The 14,612-nt window shown below is 33.0% G+C and overlaps 1 pseudogene; it reads left to right on the top strand.

The window, feature by feature from the left end:
* LOC149535719 (ribulose bisphosphate carboxylase/oxygenase activase, chloroplastic-like) overlaps positions 1–14,612 on the top strand; it is a 101,885-nt pseudogene that overhangs the window by 60,975 nt on the left and 26,298 nt on the right.

Here is a 14,612-nt window from a genome sequence, read left to right as displayed (position 1 = left end):
TACTTACTATGACTCAAGCAAAGTTTTTTGTTAGACCTGTCTCTATTGATTTCCATACCCAAGATGTACCTAGCTGCCCCAAGATCTTTCATCTCAAACTGTGCTGACAACTAAGATTTAAAATCACAAATCATACCCTCACCCTTCCCAAATAGAAACATATCATCAACATATAATGCAACAATAAGAAGGTGATCATTTTCAACTCTGAAATAAACACAATGATCTGATTTCAATCCTACAAATCTAATTGACAACACAAAGGCATCAAACTTAATGTACCACATCCTAGGAGATTGATTCAAACCATATAGAGATTTCTTTAACCTATAAACTAAGGATTCTTTACCTTTAACAATGTAGTGCTCAGGCTGTGACATATAAATCTCTTCCTCCAAATCACCATGAAGGAAAGCTATCTTCACATCCATCTATTCTATCTCTAAATCATATGATGCAACAAGAGATAAAAAAAATCTAATAGATGTCAACTTTACAATAGGAGAGAATATTTCACCATAATCTATTCCCTCTACTTGTGAATACCTCTTTGCAACCAATCTAGCTTTGTACCTTTCAACACTGCCATCTACACATAATTTCTTCTTGAACACCCATTTACAACCAATGGATTTTCTCCCTTTAGGAAAAGGTACAAGGTCCTAAGTTTTTTTTTTCTCTAATGAAGCCATCTCATCATCCATAGTGTCAATCTAGGAACTTGCATCTTCCATGCCCAAAGCCTCTTTCACAAATCTAGGCTCATCAGTGTTAGTAATCAAAGCAAAAGCACAACGAGAATCTAACATAGAATAACCAAACCTTTCTGGTTTCTTTCTTTCTCTCATGGGTCCCCTCAAGGGTTGCGGTTGAGGTTGTTCTTCCTCTTCTTCTGAACTATCAGAGCTATTAGAGCTCTCCTCATCATTAGACCCAACATGGTCTCTTTGTTCAGTCTTCTCAGGGGTAGGAGGCAACTAAACAACATCTTTTTTCTTTTCTTTTTCATCTAGTTGTAGAACAATAGGAGAAGATGTTAGCTCTCTAAAAATAACATTTCTACTATACAACACCTTACTAGTCACAGCATCCCAAAGCTTGTATCCTTTCACACCAGTACTATACCCACTGAAAATACATTTAACAACTTTGTTTTCCAACTTAGATCTTTTCTCCTTTGGAACATGTGCATAAGCTTCACAACCAAAAACATGAAGATGTCTAATTGAAGGCTTCTTACCAGACTACACCTCTATGGGTGTCTTACCAACAAGGGCTGATGTAGGAGATCTATTAACCAGATAGCAAGGAGTGGCCACAGCTTTGTCCCAAAACCTTTGTTCTAAACCAACTCCACTAAGCATACTCCTAGCCTTCTCTATCAGTGTCCTGTTCATTCTCTCTGCAACTCCATTTTGCTATGAGGTATAAGGAGTTGTCTTATGCCTCTCGATACCTTGTTCTTTATAGAATTGTTCAAACTCTACTAAGAAAAACTCACCACCATTGTCAGTTCTCACACACTTAATCTTCTTACTAGTTTGATTCTCTATAAGGGCTTTAAATTCCTTGAATTGACTAAAAACTTGTGTGTTACTTTTAAAGAAATAAATCTATGTCCTTCTACTGTAATCATCTATGAAAGATACAAAAAATAGAGACTTGGAGATTGAAGGAGTTTTTACAAAACCAAATACATCATAATGAATAAGATCTAAAACATCAGAAGATTTGTGAGAAATAGAGTAAAACTAAACATGAATTTGTTTACCGTAGACACAGTGTTCACAGAAGTCAAACTCAAGATTGCAATCATTTAACCCCTCAACGAGATTTTTTATTTTTCAGGGTTTTGAGACCCTTTTCACCAATGTGACCAAATTTGATATGCCACAACATTGTCTTTTCTGAAAGAAGCTTTCCTTCTGAAGTGCTTGCATTTCTATTAGAACCAATAACTACAAAATTCTTCACTACTTATTCAGATGGTGAGGATGAAGAACTATTACATAGAGGAATACATGCATCTAGCTAAAATAAGGTACCTCTCCTAGTACCCCTTGAAAGCACTATCGATCCTCTCATCATCTTGTATCCTTCTTTCGAAAAAACAATTTGCACACCTACATCATTCAACATACTTACAAATAATAGGTTTTGTGCCAAACCTAGAATGTGAATAACTCCATTGATTCCCTTTACTCGTCCATCAGGAAATTTGATAGTGACCCTTCCGTGTCCAACTATCTTTAGGTGAGAATCATCACACAAGTACATCTTTCCACCATCAAACTCTTAATATTTTGAGAACCATTTTTCGATGAGAGGTCATGTGAAAAGATGCACCTGAGTCAACCAACCACACATCATCAGAAGCATGGGCTTCCAAAGCTACGATGAATGCATCACCATCTTCTTGAGATCTTTCTAAAGCTGAATTTGAACCTTTCTTCTTCTTCTTCAGCTCTTTGCAATCTTTACGAAAGTGCCCAAGTTTATCACAGTTCCAACATTTTGCCTTGGACTTATTGGAAGTCTTTGACTTCCCATGGGATTTGGATCTACCCTTATTGTTAGACTTATTGTCATTTTTCTTCCCTCTTTCTGTGGATCTCCCACGAACAGAAAGGGCTCCTTTTTTTGAAACGAAAGCCTTTCTTTGAATCTACTTTGATAGCAGTGAAGACACCACATCATCCATTTTGAAGATGACTAATGTGCTTCCGAGAGCCATCACAAGATGGTCCCATGAATCTAGTAAAGAACACAAAAGTGTGTAGCAATGATCCTCCTCCTCTAACTTGACACCAACTGATGTCAAATGTGTAGCTCGCAGATTAAATGCATTTAAATGATTTGTTACAGATCCACCTTCCTCCATTCACAAAGAGTACAAATTCTTCCTCAAGAACAACTTGTTCACCAAAGATTTGGCCTGATACATGGCCCCAAGTCTTCCCACAAACTATATGCGGTTTTCTCATCTAGAACATTCAGAAGGACTGCATCGATTAAACAGAGTCTTATGAGACCCTTAGCTTTACGATTTTTGATATCCTAATCTGCTTGAGCTACAGTTGCTAGTCTCATAGAATTTGAAGTCACTTCCCATAGGTCACGATCTTCCAACATGACTTCCATCTTGAGTTTTCACAACTCAAAATTAGTGCCATTAAATTTCTCCACCTCCATTCTTCCATATGATGAGCTCGCCATCTCAATCTATAAATAAGATTCAGGATGCTTTGCACAAGACTCCCACTCAACTTGAGATTAGCTCAAAAAACCCTACTCAACAACAAGGATCAAAATTTGATCAGGCTTTGATACCAGTTGTAAGGAAACTCAAGTGCGAAAACAACTTCATACACTAATCTCTTAAGAGAAGTATGGTGCAAATCCTATTAAAACCTTTTACACTTACAGATTCAATATCATGTAAACAACAATGTTTCAGCCAAGAAAGCATAAAGAAAATAGAAAGAGAAAGAAACACATAATACAAAGATTTGTCAGTGGGGAAAAACCTTTTGGTAAAACAACCCCACCCCTCAAGAACCTGCACAATGTATTATCCTCAACACAAGGTTATAATACACTTGCAATGCAAGTTCAACAGCGACAATAGAAGACTCTAGTAGCAACTCATAGTACCAACAATACACTTTTTCACATCCCTCCTCTTCATAACCCTAAAAATGCTTATAACATGTGCTTCACTTTTAGAGCTACTCCCAAAGGTAATCGTATTAGGGTTTTACCATTCTCTGAGAAAATAGGAACCCCAAAAAATTACTATTGGAGTAGATTCTATAGTACTCAAAATTATCAGTTGCCTCATGTCTTGACCTATCATTGAATCTTCCTAACATAGCTCTTACGTGTCATAGGAATCCATCATAACCATTTTAGTGATGATCTCCTTATACACAATTCAACATGCCGACACATCAACATTATTTGCAAGAAATACATTTTACAAAACAAATAATAAGAATAGGAATTATCCAAGGTTGAGACACCTTATTCCTAACAATAGCTCTAGTAGATGTTGAGTTACTATAGCTCTAGTGGATGTCAAGTTACTATAGCTCTAATGGATTCCAAGTTATTGTAGCTTTATTGGATGCTAAGTTACTATAGCTCCATGTGTATGTTGAGTTACTATAGCTCCTATTGGATGCCAAGTTACTAAATCCCTTAGTGGATGCTGAGTGAACCTATTGGTGCTGAGTGTTCTTGTATGTGTTGAATGCTAGTATTGGTTTTGAATCTATTTGTGCTAAGTTATCTACGAGCCAACTTTTGGAATTTAATTTATGTATGAGTATTTAATTTAGTGTTGTAGTTGACTTGTGGGTCAACCTATTTTTAATGTAAGAGATTTAATTTAGTTTGCAATGAGATGGGCAGACTTGTGGCTTAGTTGGGTGTAAGTAAAGGGTTTTGTGGATTCTTTAGGAGTGGTGATAATTCTAACTCGGAGAAGGGGATGAAGTGTAGATGTCAATTTTGAAGAGCTAGGGCTATAGGTTAAGAACTAGAGGATTTCTTGGTGGACCTGATGGTATAAGTGTGGATTCCTCTTAGTGCTCTTATCTAGTTGTGCATCTAGACTAGTTGGGATTGGATTTGTAAGTTGGATCTTATTGGATCTTGTAGAATTAATTTTGTAATTCTTTCTTTGTATTTGGCTATAACCTGGAAGGGCTTACACTTAGGGATATTGTATATAATTAATTACATATATGAATAAATAGTTTTAATTTGTTATCAGGTCTTGCATTATTGTTTCTTATTGTTGTGTTTCCAGTATGTGGATATTTATTGGGGGTTTGGACATCTCCTTTGGGGATTCTCCTACCTTGTACTACGTTAAGGATGAAATCATGAGGTTCATTAGATGGAACTTGGGTATGCTAAGAGCGAGATATGTGCATGGGAATTGGATGAATTGGATGAATTTGGAAGGGTTTTAATGATGGTAGGAGATGAAAAGGTATTTTTTTACTTTTAAGAATACCATTTAAGAAACAATATTAAATCCAAGTTAATATTATACTTTTAACAATATTTAAAAACCTTTACCTCAGGTATTGTTGCTCCTAGCTTTGAACCTCTAGTAGAATGAGTACTATGTGGTGTTCTCATACTGCTTGTTTCACCCTACATTGCATTTTTTTTTAACATTTCAATTTAAAGTGGTCGATAACATAAATAAAAATATTTACTTTATGATAATTAGGTGATTAAATAATATCATGTAAAACTCATGAGGTTCATTATATGGGGTTTGGGTAATGTTAGGAGTAAGAGATGTGGACAAGAATTGGATGGATTTGATTTCAATGATGGTAGGAGATGGAAAAGGATTTATAAGAGGTTTTTAAATGATGGTAGGAGATGAAAGAGGATCTATATGTGGATTGGATGAAAGAGGGATGATAGTTATGGGACATGGAAGAGGAATGATCAGTGCGTGAGATGGAAAGGTTTCAGTGTGTTAGCAACTTCACATGATGTAATTAGATGAGACATCCTTGTCAACTTAACTTGGACATGGATATTCTTTTGACTTCCTTGTAAGACTTCTTAGAGACTAGGTGTTCATTGTAAAATGATTAAGAAACAACATTTAGGGAACTTTGTGTTGTTAGTGTCATAAGAATTAAGAAATAATATTTAAAAGCCAATGTATTATTGTACTTTTAAGAACATTTTAAAAACTTTACCATGAGTGTTCTTTCTCCTAGCCTCACACCTCTAGTAGAATGAGTACTATGTGGTGTTCTCATACTAATTGCTACACCTTGCATTGCATATTATTCACATGTCAATCTATAGTGATCTACAAAATAATAATATTATTTACTTATACGATATTTAGGTGATTAAATAATAACATGTCAAAAAAAAACTTGTGTCTCTTGTCCACCAAAGACTATCACCATAAAATCATCTATGAGTGTGAAATACCCACTTCCATATGAATAACTAGTATGCCCAAAATGTACACATGGATGAGATGACACTCCATCATGAGACGCCTCCATATCCATCCCATTACACATGCAGTGACAACTAATTTTTTTTTTTTTGATTGGGAGTCAAGGACTATAATGATGTATGTGATGATGATGCAGGTGGCACAAGCAAGGATGAAGCTAGTGGTGCAGGTGACAGAAGAGGAGATGACACTAGTGGTGTAGGTGACACAAGCAGAGATGACACTGGTGGTGTAGGTGATGCTAATGGAGCTTTTATAGGTTGTGATGACCAAGATGCCATAGTTTATGATGATCGAGCTATCACATGCTATGATGACCCTAAAGGCACATTTGATGGTGGTCGAGGTACCATAGGTGAAGGAAAACCACCTAACTATGAGAAATTCTTAATGATAACATTTGTTAATGATGCAACTACATAAAGAGTCTATAAATAAATAGAATCCTTTACAATTGATGGGAATGCAACATGAGGCATGGTTTTTTGTGTTGTACGTCTCCTCTCATGTTGTGGTACTACCCTATGAGCCCTAGATCTATCCTATGCAAAACCTCTCCCTCTACCCTAGAACTCACGAATGTCAAAGTAATTTGGCTTCTCACTAAGGATAACCTCAAAATATAGCTTTCTCAAAAAATATAGAGGCATCTCATAATTATTACATGGTAGTAGGTCAAATACCATATACCACATATACCAAAAATGTTATCTCATACTAGTAGGAGTGAAATAATGAATAGGAAAAGTTTTGGTTTTGTGTAATAGGGAGTTGCCAAACATAGGATCGATGAAAAGAGAACATATAACACCTTTCTTTATATCTTTATCTTTCTCTTGTTGATATGATAAACCATCAACATAAAGTTAATGACACCTATCCCTCCATATAGCCCATTTTGTAACCTCCTTATACACCTCATTTGCAATTTTGGCAATTTGTTCAAGTGCATTTGCTGGGGTTGAGTGGTGAGAAAGTGTAGATGACTGCAACCTATTGGCCATTTAGGTAATGTTAGCACTATTTTGTGTAAATCAGTTGATGAGGTATTCTTGTGTAGTAGTTAAATGATGTAATTATATGCACAAAGGGTTTATAGGAGGCGACAATTGTTGAACAGGAACATTGAGTGGAGGGTTTTGTGGTTGTATCACTATAGGTGGAGGGTTTTGTGGCTATGTCACAATGAGTGGAGTGTTTTGTGCTTTTGTCATGATAGGTGGAGGGTTTAATTGTGTAGGAAGTGGTCTTTCACCTCTCCCTCATTTTTTTAGATTCTTTGATGCATCTATATTAATTTTTATTTAATATACAAAGCCTATAAATTACAAAACCAAATTACAAAATTTGATGGAAAATAACATAAACAATGAATAGAATGAAGATCTACCTTGTTTGTGGTGTGCCACGGATGAAAATATAATATAAATTCCATTTTTCTCCCAAACCCAATTAGGTTTTGACCTTCTCCTTTGCACTCCATGGTACTTCTACCATTTGAGGGTATAAAAATGCCCTCAAACATAGGTATTAGGAACAAATATATAGTTTTTAACACCTAATCATGTTTTAAGAAACTTGATTAGGTTATTAAATAAGATAAATTTTATAACCCAATTAGGGTTTTTGAATTATCTTATTTAATAACTTATTAAATTTTTACAAACCTAATTGGGTTTTTCAAATTATAATGGCCAAGCTTGGATACCAAGCCTAGCCCATATTTCACTTTTAAATAAGTTGATCAAGTTATTATAAACCCGATTGAGTCATTGAGATTTTCGCTCTTTTATTTTCTATGTTGAGTTTTTTGTATATCAACTTGGTGCACTCACCCCCTCTAGTCTTCATCTTTGAGAGCTTCCCTTGTAGCATTAGGCTCCATCTATGAGAGAAAATATATTATCTCTCTAACATTTCTCTTGGTCATCACTTTAGCCAAGGTATTTTTTAGTGGCTAATATTTGCAAATTGGCTAATTTTAGAGTTTTTTGGCTAATAATTTAAGATTTTTTACAACCTAAATAGCCATAGTTTTATAAAATTTAGTTCTAGAATATTTAATATCACTGAATAATTTATTTTATTAAAAAATTTAAACTCAAATATTCACCACAATATTCATTACATCATTAGATTTGAGTCACCTAAATATAATATATTATTAGAGAAATTAAATTGAACTGATCAATCACTATCATAATAATTAGTTACTTTAGGGATATATCACCAATATTTAATTTTCACTATTGATTTAAAGTATATGTAATGATCCTCATTTGTAATATTCTATGGTGATTAATGAACTTCCTATTATTGAGATTCATCAATATTTTAAACAACAAAAGTATGATTAAAAAAAATCACCAATATTAATCATATTTAGAATAAAAAATTGAGAGATCCGCCAATAGAAATAATTTTCTTTATTCAAATTAATGAAAGATTCACCAATATTTTATACCTTTTTTTGGAAGGGGCTTTCTTAAAGTTTACCCTGACTTTAGCATCTTTATTTCTAATGATATGATCAGTTGAATGGTGTCTTGTCACATACTTTTCTAGCACTAATTCCCCTTAAGGTGCCTTTTGTCTTTGTTCTTAAGGCTAATTAACCTCTTGTTGAGTTTTTATAGTGTCTTGTACAACTTATACTTTCATGAGTATTGTCTCCACTACATTATTTAGTGGGATATATTCAAACTATTTGTAGTCCTTCGATTCTTTCTTTCTTTCTTCTTCATTCTTTTCAAAGAACTCATCTACCTTAAAACTAGAAGATTCAATAATCTTATTTGTTCAAAGGTTCAAACACTAGTATGCTTTTCTTTTGATAGAGTACCCCATAAAGATGCCCTCATGAATTATAGGCTTAGGCTTTCCTTCACATTCATCTCTCTTTATGTAGTAGTTTCTTCTAAATTCCTTGAAGTAACTCATAGAAGCTGAGTGGCCAAACTATAATTCATAGGAATTATTCTTCATTCTCTTATTCATTGTTATACTATTCAATGTATACAAAGATGTTCTCGTATCTTTTCTCTACTATATTTTTACAAAATTGTTCTGAATCATCAATATTCTAGCACAATCTATGATTGTTCTTTTTCTTCTTTCAACAACACCATTGTGATAAGGTGTCTTCGGATATGACATTTATCTTTTGATTTTGTGCTCCTTGTAGTAACTTTAATATTCTTGTAAACTGAACTGATCTCCCCAGTCTAATCTAAAGAATTTGAATGCTCTACCAATCTCCTTTTCTAGCATTTCCTTATAGACCTTTAACATGTGGAAGTCTTCTAACTTTTCTTTCAAATATATAGTCCACATCATTCTAGAAAAATCATGAATAAGAGTAAAAGTACAAAGTTGTGTCACCATTTAGGCTGACTTATTAGAACAACTAAATTTGAGTATTTCTATGTGTGTGTGTGTGTGTGTGTGTGTGTGTGTGTGTGTGTGTGTGTGTGTGTGTGTGTGTGTGTGTGTGTGTGTGTATGTATATGTATATATATATATCTATATGTAGCTATATATATATATATGTATATATATGTAGCTATATATATGTATATATATATGTATGTATATATATATGTATCTATATATATATATATATGTATATATATATGTATATGTATATATGTATATATATATGTATATATATATATTCATTTTAGCTATGTTATATATATGGTCTCACACTTTTCCAATTGGAAATGTCTATTAAATGCATGTTTTGTACTAGTTTGTAACCAATTACTAAAGAAATAAAATTATTTCAGAAAAGTGTGTTTCAATAACTCTTACTATCTTTTATGATATATTTTTAATAATAAGTAAACACCATTTTATAGAGCTCAGAGTCAAGAATATTCTTGTATAGAGTTTATAGTGTTTTACTTACATATAGTATATTGTAATTAATATTTTCTACAACTACACATTTTAACATTGAAAAAGATATAAATTTTGAGAAAGAAAAAATATTAGATCATATCAAAAAAATATAAAAATTATATGATGTTCTAAAGGAGAAAGTCCTCTTCTAGAATGTATAATTTTTCTCCTAGTTAGAATAGATTTGTCTTGAAAAATGTGGTGGGAGATGAAAACTATTGATTTCAAGTGAGTTGAGATTTCAATCCTTATAAAAGAGAAAATATAGGTTTAAAGACGATTTTTATTTTTGATTGTTTTATGTATATATGTTATGTATACCATAGTCTTAGATTAAAGGGAGATAAGTTAATTTCCATATAGTTTTGTGGTGAGAAATAGACCCCTAATTTGCAGCATTTTTCAACACCTAAAAAATCAACTATGAAAATTAGGTTCAAATATATCAATTCTTATTCAAAATAATTATTAAAAGTTATAATCCTAAACTTTATCCATTTCTATACACTTGATTAGTTTACTTCATTTCAAAATTCAAAATAATAATTCCAATTTTATGTCAATGAAGGTGAATGGTTATACTTTTGTTAGCCTATTCCTTTACAAAAGGGTGACATAGGTTTGTGCTTTTACCCATAAATAACATAAAGTATATATCACCAAATAAACTCTTTGTCCTAATGGGGCAACACAAGTTAGTATGACCTAGATATAGAACTTTTCTATAAGTAACTCATTAGATATACTAGAGCTTTCCAACTAACTTAGTTGACAATATTTACAAAAAACATTGTCTAGTTTGGTAATAGTTACTAGACCCCTTACACAATTTCTCATTCCTATATAAAAAATTATTTCAGAGTTTACATGACATAAGCTAATGCAATGAAAAGGAGGAGAATCACCAAAGGAGATGTCATAGCCCTCAAAAAATAACCACACAATGGAAAATAAATAGAAACACAAGATCTAATACCAATTCACAACTCTTTATTCATAGAACAACTGATTACAGTCAATGTGCCAAGCTATAAGGCCTTCCTAATTATGGAAAAATACAAAGAAATTACAATAGTTCTTTAAGATCCCTCAAGCTCCAAATATAATCCTAACTATCCTAGATATATAGCACAACAACAATCTGGTAGAAACCTTCAAGATCTCAACTTGTTGTCGCAAGCCACCAAGAAACCTCCTTGTTTCTAAACCACAACTATTATCTCTTCTCCAAATTCATTATATTAGCTACTCTTGTAATAATGATATTGAATCCTCCAAATAATAATCAATAATAATCCATAATTATTTCCATATTAACACAAGCTTCTTATATAGCCAACTAAGCCACAAGTCGACAAGTCAAGCATTTAATTACAACATAGGTCCACCTTGGAAGAATAAACAAAAACTATAATAAATAGGAAAAAAACTTAATAAAAAATTATATTTAGGTCCACAAATGACCCAATAACATTTCCCTATCATAACAAGATCCCATTTCCTTATACAAAATTGTGCAAGATGAAAACTCCACACATTTCTACAAAAAATTCTTGAAAATTGATACATGAGGGAAAGAATGATATATCCTTACTCCTATTGAATCAAGATGTGTTCCTTTGATTAATGATATTAATCTAGTTCATCTTCAATCCTTGAAATTCTCAACTTCTCAATCATTAAGGATTATTAGTTACACCCCCCACAAGTAGCCTACGAAAACTAGAAAATATAGCTCCAACTGCAAGGTTTTTAAAACAACTCTAACTTGAACACGATTCATCCAATCCCCATGTGCTCCTAAGATAGGGTTACCCAATATGCCTTGAAAAAATCCTCAAATAAAAAAATCATAACTCCATGAATCAAATCATTAATCCCCTTCGTACATGATTTCTAACTTCCCTATGATGCTCCTACATCAAACACCCCAAGTGAAAAGAAAAGATGTTCTTAAAAGCTAGAAGAACATCTTTTAGGGTTCAACACATAAAGCCTAAATTTTTTCTTCACATACATGTTCACCATGACATCAAGTTGTACACTCTTTCCTTTATTCTTCTTCTACAACTTCATTTCTTTAATTGTCATCTTCACATCTATCTTTGGTGTACAATAGGATTTTTTTCCATGCTGATCTCTAACCATTTTAAAATCCTTTAATTCAACTTAGATACCAATACTCAGGTTCCTATTGAGCTCTCCATTCTACAAAGGAATCAATGAATGCTTCTTGCCACCCTTCTCAACCATAAACACATTTTTGATGCAATCATGCACAAATTTGCAATCATACTACTAAGGTCTACCAAGTAATATGTGACAACTATCCATGTCCATAGTATCACACAACACTTGATCATGATACTACCCAATCTATAAATCAACATGACATTGCTCTGTCACTTCCAAAGCATGTTCATCTTCTAACTAGCCAATCCTATGATGACAAGGATGCCTTATCCTCTTCAAAGAAAGTTTCTGAACCATCTCTTCAGCAACCAAGTTATTAGTACTACCACCATCTAAAATCACATTATAGTTCTTACCACTTACAACAAGTCTTGAAAAAATTCCTTCTTTCACAAGTTTCTAGTGTGCCCTTTCCAAGAAACACTCTTTAAATAAGCAAGTTACCCCCATCCTTCTCATGTTCATTTACTAAATATTCACTTTCTTGTAGCACAAATATTCCTCTATCACCATCCTTAGGACATTCATAAGATCTATATCCTTCTTCATGGCATCTATAGAAAGTAACCTCAAATGCACCTTTTTCTATTCTTTTAGTTTATTATTCAACATGTTTCAGTTCATTTGCAACAATTTGTTTGTTCTTCACTAAGTGATCCCATTTCTCCTTTCCTCAAGGGTTACCTTGATGTCTCCTCTCCAGCTTCTCTTCAGCTCTCAAATCATACTGATAAGCATCCTCTAATGAAGAAACATTCAACATACCAACCTCATCCTAAATATTAAATCTCAAACCATTAATATATCTAGCCACCTTATCCTTAGACAATTATTTATGTTTAGACTGAATAGTCAACTTGTAGAACTCCTCTATATAATCTTTCACAATCATTTCTTTCTGCTTTAGATTCTACAATTTCTTAAACAACTCAAGTTCATAATCAATAGGAATGAACTTAGCCTTCAACTTAGTTACCACTAATCTCCATGTGGTGATTTTCAATTCACCTTCTTCTTCTTGATCTATCTAAAATTCTTTTCACCAAAGATTAGCATGTCCTTTCAAATTAGTTTGTTCTAACCTCACTTTGAGTGGATCCTTAGTATCCTCAAGCTTAAATTAGTCTCCTATTCACCAATCCAATCAATCAAGTCATCATAATTCAAAGTACCTGAGAAATTAGAAACTTCCATCTTATGCTTCAACTTCAACTGAGATCCACACCTAGTAAACCGATTAACCCTATTTCCCATAGGTTTCTTGACATGATCAGTTCTATCCTCACCACTAGATCCAATAATTTCCAAGTATTCAACAACATTCTTATAGGTTCTTTTAGTACCCACATGTGTAGGTACACCACATAAGGCACTCACAATTTTAGCAATCATATCACTCTTCATCAATGCCATCTGAGAACTAAAAGTACCCTTAACTACCTCCATTTTAGATTTGTAATATTATTTAACTTTCTTTCATATCCTTTCTTCTACAACATCACTAAGATCATAAATTTTCCTAGGGTCTAATCTTCTCAGAGGCATTTTCAAAGATATTCTCAAATCCTTTGCAATAATCAACCAAATCCAACCTTCACTCTAATAAGTTCAACTAACCAGATCAATCCTTGCTTTGATAGCACTTGATGTAGTACAAAGTAGGAGAATCCCCAAAGGGGATGTCCTAGCCCCTATAAAATAAACACATAGCAAAAAATAAACAATAACACAAGATTTGATACCAATCCATAACTCTTTATTCATAAAAAAATTGATTATAGTCAATGTGTTAGGATGTAAGGACTTCCTAGTTATGGAAAAATACAAATAAATTACAATAATTGTTCAAGACCCCTCAAGATACAACTCAAATATTATCTTTCCTATATTGGTAACACAACAACAATCTAGTAGAAACCTCCAAGATCTCAACTTGTGCTTGCAAGCCACAAAGAAATCTCCTATGTGTAAATCGTAGCCACCAACTCTTCTCCAAATTCATTATCATAGCTACTTCTCTACTGGTCATATAGAATTCTCCAAATAATGATATAAAATAATCCTCCAATGATCCACACTAACCTATAATTATTTCTACATCAACACAAGATTCTTATATAGCTAGCTAAACCACAAGTAAGCTAGTCAAGCATTTAATTACAATATAGGTCCACTTTGTGAAAAGAAACTTAAAAAAAAATTATATTTAGGTCTACACATGATCCCATAACATGACTCTATCTTAACAATATCCCATTTCCTCATATGAAATTGTGCAAGATGAAAACTCCACATGTTTCTGTGAAAACTTCTCAAAAATATATACCTAAGGAAAACAATGATATCTCCTCACTCTGATTGAATAAAGACATGTGCCTTTGAATAATGATATCAATCTATGCCCTCTTGAATCTCTAAAATTATAAACCTCTCAATAATGAAGGATAATTTTTTATATCACCCACAAGTAGCCTGTAGAAAGTAGAAAATACAACTCTAGCCACAAGGT

The sequence above is a fragment of the Cupressus sempervirens genome, chromosome 10 (assembly GCF_028749045.1).
Source record: "Cupressus sempervirens isolate cs-2001-9-10 chromosome 10, ASM2874904v1, whole genome shotgun sequence".
NCBI lineage: Eukaryota > Viridiplantae > Streptophyta > Pinopsida > Cupressales > Cupressaceae > Cupressus > Cupressus sempervirens.
This window is presented reverse-complemented; position numbering and strand designations above follow the sequence as displayed.